This window comes from Cucurbita pepo, unplaced genomic scaffold (assembly GCF_002806865.2).
Source record: "Cucurbita pepo subsp. pepo cultivar mu-cu-16 unplaced genomic scaffold, ASM280686v2 Cp4.1_scaffold000136, whole genome shotgun sequence".
Taxonomy (NCBI): domain Eukaryota; kingdom Viridiplantae; phylum Streptophyta; class Magnoliopsida; order Cucurbitales; family Cucurbitaceae; genus Cucurbita; species Cucurbita pepo.
The window spans coordinates 118014-123132 of record NW_019646437.1 but is presented as its reverse complement, the minus strand read 5'-3'; positions in this window follow the sequence as shown (position 1 = coordinate 123132).

Genomic DNA, 5119 nt, shown 5'->3' with positions numbered 1-5119 from the left:
TGTTAAAGATATTTAGTAATAAATTATAGTTTACCATATATATTATATTTGATATTTTATTATAAGGCAAATATTAGATATTTGCCTTATTACCCTAGGTATCTTTCCATTTATTGTTATTTCCATTTATTACTATTTTCATATCCTTGTAATTTATTTGATTATAAATAAAATAACTTTCACACCATTTAGGTGTGGTGGATTAATCAAACATTAACACATATCATGTCATAACCTTCGTATATGTCAAGCATATGACATGTGCAAAGCCATGGGGCACGTGTCATCTACAGCATACAAGTTCTAACCGAACTAATAGTAAGGCAACTTACTTGGTTGGCCTTAGCCGGCGTTCTTCCTAAAATAACTTATAGAGCTCGTCGAATTTTATTCCAAGCTTCGTCAAGATGTTTCCTATAAGACATTTGCTCAACACTCTTAATAATCCTAATTTTCTAATCAAATTTAAATTGAATTGAGAATTTGGCATTCTGACCTTAGTCACCTTCGATAAGGTCAAAATCAGCTTTGAGACGATTGAAAAAGGCAGAAACGGTGAAATTTTCTTAAACCAAGTCAAGAAGCTGTGTCGAGCCAAAGTCAAGCTGACTGAGCTGAAGGGGTTGCTACTTACTGGCACGACACGCAACACATAGAGAAGGCGACGCGTGTGTAGGTCAAAACTAGGTCAAGGTGCGGGAGTCGGGTCGGCTACTTCAGGCGCTCGAGTTGCAAGTTGCGAGGCTGGGTTGAGCTTACGGGCTTCGGGTTTGGGCCGCTGCAAGTGGGCTAAAGGTGCTGGGTATCGAGTCATCTAATCACTATTTAAACTCATCTCTTATCACTATTTAAACTCATCTCTTCTCCATATTTTCCAGAACACAACACATAACTCCCATAGTTTCTTCCATCTAAATTTTTCTAAAGCCTCCCTTCTTTCTTTCTCCAAAGCTTCCAAGTTTATTTCTTTTTTATCTTATTTTTTAGAGAGTTGTGGTGTGTTCCTACAAAATTCAGATAATTGTACCAGTTTGATCCTAAGCCGTGGAAATGATTGAGTTTGCTCTTGAACTCGTAAAAAGAGTGGTGTATCGGTTTGATCTTGAGCCGTAGAAAGGATTGAGTTTGCTCTTGAACTCATAGAAAGAGCGGTGTAGCGGTTGGACTCTGATCCGAGGAGAGAGTCGAGAAAGATTTATTCAAATTCGCTTGGGGAGTGGAATAGGTCAAGTTTAACCGAACCACTATAAAACTAGGGTGTTATATTTTCTAACTCTTACTTATTTAATTTCGAAAGTGTTATTAAGATTTATTACATGTTCCAAATTTTCGAAAGTGTTATTTAGATTTTTTACTTATTTATTAATTTATTATTATTATTTTTTATATAGGACAATATCTGCTAGCGGTGGATCTGGGTCGTTACACCACGAGTGGTGGGTCGGGCTTGGACTGAAAGGAAACGTTTCCAGGTGGGCTGGGCTGTAAGCGCTAGGTATTGGATTGGGCTTGCGGGTCTCGGGTCGCGGCTGATGGGTTAGGCCGTAATTCTGCTTTCTAGTTTGGGCTGAGGCGACTAGGCCGCGGGGGTGTCGTCGGCCGAGGTTTGGAGTGGAGTGGGTTGGACTCGGTTTGGGTCGCAGGGTCCAGCCCTTGAGTCGGACTTCATCTTCTTCGCCCGATTATACAAAAAAATTTCGGCGATCTCTCTCTCTCCTCGGTAATGTCATTCCGACGTCCTTTTTCCTCTGTTTCCGTGTCTCCTCCTCCCCCTAATCCCGTTTATGGTGTTTGTTTGGTTCGTAAGGGCCTCACACTCTCGGATCTGAGAGGGTTCAGAAATCCGACGTTCTGTCTCCCTTACCCGACGGTGTACGACGTGTAAGCAACGTCGAAATCCATCTTCGGTGTGTGTAAAGGTCACTAGAATTGTTTTCATGGTGTAGATTGGAGGTTTCAAAGTTAATTTCGTTATGGTTTGGCTTTGCCGGAGCGTCGTTGGTTTCTTTCTCACTCTACGTTTTTTTTGTTTTCTTCCTTGCAGGCTTGGCTAAGGATCGGGGTCCGTTGTTGTGGTGAACCCCGAAGTTTGGCGAGCTCGTGGGTCATGTGAGAACGAAAACTGGGTTCGTCGGAGTTTTCGGTCTTGCCGATGACCACAAATTTTTTTTTTTCTATTCCATTACATCAAGTATGTTTGCTTTCCCTCCCTCGAAATTGCTTCAAGTATCGTTCGTTGTCGTTTCTTAATAGAACATCCATCTCGTTTCTTTAATAACTCAAATTAACTTTAAATTGAGAAATTGGACTTTAACTAACTTTAATGGCCTTAAATAAGGTGAATTTTAGTTTTAAAATGGTGGTGAAAATTGTGCAAATACCCTTTATTGAGTCGAAAAGCTAAATTTTGAGTCGCGGAGCTGAGTTGAGTCGACTGAGCCGTGTAAGTCGAAGGAGTTACTGCCGGCACAATGAGGTGCTGACACATGTGTGCTGGTTAAGGCGCAGGTCGTCGAGTCGCTGTTGCAGGTGCGCAGGTCGCAGGCCGTGAGGTTGGGCTGCTGAATTGGTTTTTGGGATGCAGGTTATTTAGGTTGGGCCGAGACTTGGTTTTTGGGTCGTGGATAGAGAGGTTGGGTATTGGGTTAGTCGTTGGGTATCCAATCTAGATCCGACCCGAGAGGTTACTGAAGGAAGGGTCATATTACTTGAGCATTGGCTTACTTTTCTATATATCTTGGAAATTTTAGAGGGGAACATTGTTTTATTTAGGGGTGTACATGGTCCGGGTTGGATCGGGTTGGAGGATTCTTTTTTTACCCAACCCAAAAGTTCGGGTTGGTTGGATTGGTAACCCAACCCAACCCTCTATTTTCGGGTTGGGTTGTCAATTTTTTTTTTTTTTTTAAGTTTAGGGTTTAGGGTTTAACCCTCTANTCCACAATCTATAATTAATTCCGATACAAAATTAAATAAAATATATTAAAAATTCTGAAACAAACACAAATCAATCTATAATTATTGACAAAAAAAAAATCAATAAAAAATAACGAGCGAAAATTGTAACAAATTAACATAGTTCAATATTGTCATAAAACTAAAGACAACTAAATACGGACATTTTTTTTTAGTTATAGTTTATTCTAATGTGTTTTAAAAAGAGTATGAAATATTAAGGTATTTTAAAAAATATATATATAAATAAAATTAAACAAAGACAAAGAAATTAAATAATAAAATAATACAAACAAAACAGAGAAATTAAAAATAACAAAACCGGAAACATACATTTAGTTGACGTCAAACTCGGGCGTAAATGTTCATGGACTAACCTCAGTACCACTCTAGCAAACCCATTAATATGAAAGAATCTTCATAATTCTTCTATATATTTTATTTGGCTCGGGTCAACCCGAGTGTTTTGCCCATGAACCCGAAACCGAACCGATTCAGTTCGGGTTCAAAAAAATGAACCCAACCCTACCCGAAATGCTAATCCAACCCAACCCAACCCTTATAGTTCGGGTTGGGTTGGTCCGGGTTGTCGGGTTGCCGGGTTGAATGTACACCCCTAGTTTTATTGAACTTGATGCATACTTTGATGTTTTCTAGCTAAAGCGTGGGGAAGGGTTTGTCATGTTAAGCTATTCTCATCTCGTTAATGATAGTTGTATTTTTTTTTTTTTTAAAGATTATTCATGCGTAATGTCCGGAAATTCGTCATTCAAAACTTTATCATAAAAACATAGTCATCGACTTACATGCTTTCTAGAAGGTCTTTAAATAAAATAACAAAAATTGAAATAAAATAAAGTAGAAATACTTTATACTAACCTATATGCTACAAATTTAAAGGCATATTAATCTAAACTAACCTATAGTCTACGAAATTTAAATTGTAAACTACCTTATGCATGTGTCATAGTCTCCTGAGTTGCGATGTCATCGTCAGTCATACAGGAGAGCCTTGCCTTTACTTGAAAAATAAGAGTAGCACATGGTTTGATTATTTTAAGAAATATTTGGTAAGTGACCATGCTATTTGGGTTAGATGCAAGTACATACAATCATGAGTGAGTCCTATCATATCAGTCTATATTCCCTTAGGCAACTATCCTAATTTGATGTGTATTTACTATTCTACACACGATCCACACATGCGAGTATGGACCCACCAGTTGGTTCGTACACGCCTAGGGCCCCTTTCTTGGTTAGCTAGTATTCTCTGGAGCTGTTGTTGCTGGACACTCGTTAGAAATAGCGGCTATCGTAGCATTATAATAAATAAAATGATCATTTTCCTGCCTCATAGTGTACGCGTCTGTGCCATTATAAAAAAGAGGAGTATTCCCTAATGCATGCACACACAATGAGGCATGAGGTCCAACATTTTTCCTTTCATTAGCACGTGCAACAACCCCTTCCGCTTCCCTTTATATCATATCATTTTATCATAACTTTTCATGCATATATCGGGGTTGTGCATTATGCCGAAACATCATATTTCACGTCAATTATATCATAATATTCATTATGTAAAACATATGTCATATCTTAAACATATTGTGTTTTCCAACTTATCATATCATACTATCCACATATTATATCATATATTATGTCACAAGGTGCGTCGTATTGTCACTCACATTACATCATAACATATATCATATCATTCACATATCATATCACGAACATGTCATCATGCGTATCATATTATAACATATATCATACCATTCACATATCATATCGTAAGCATATTGTTAAGGATATTTAGTAATAAATTATAGTTTACCATATATATTATATTTGATATTTTATTATAAGGCAAATATCTAATACTTGCCTTATTACCCTAGGTATCTTTCCATTTATTGTTATTTCCATTTATTACTATTTCCATATCCTTGTAATTTATTTGATTATAAATAAGATAACTTTCCCACCATTTAGGTGTGGTGGATTAATCAAACATTAACATGGCATCAGAGCCCTTTCTGTTTAATAACCTCGATCCTTTCTCATTTATGGCTTTTGAATCCTCTAATCTTCTTCTCCACCACCCCTGCTGGCTTTGACGCCGCAGGGGCAGTCTTCATGGCTGCCGCAGGCGGAGCCGATT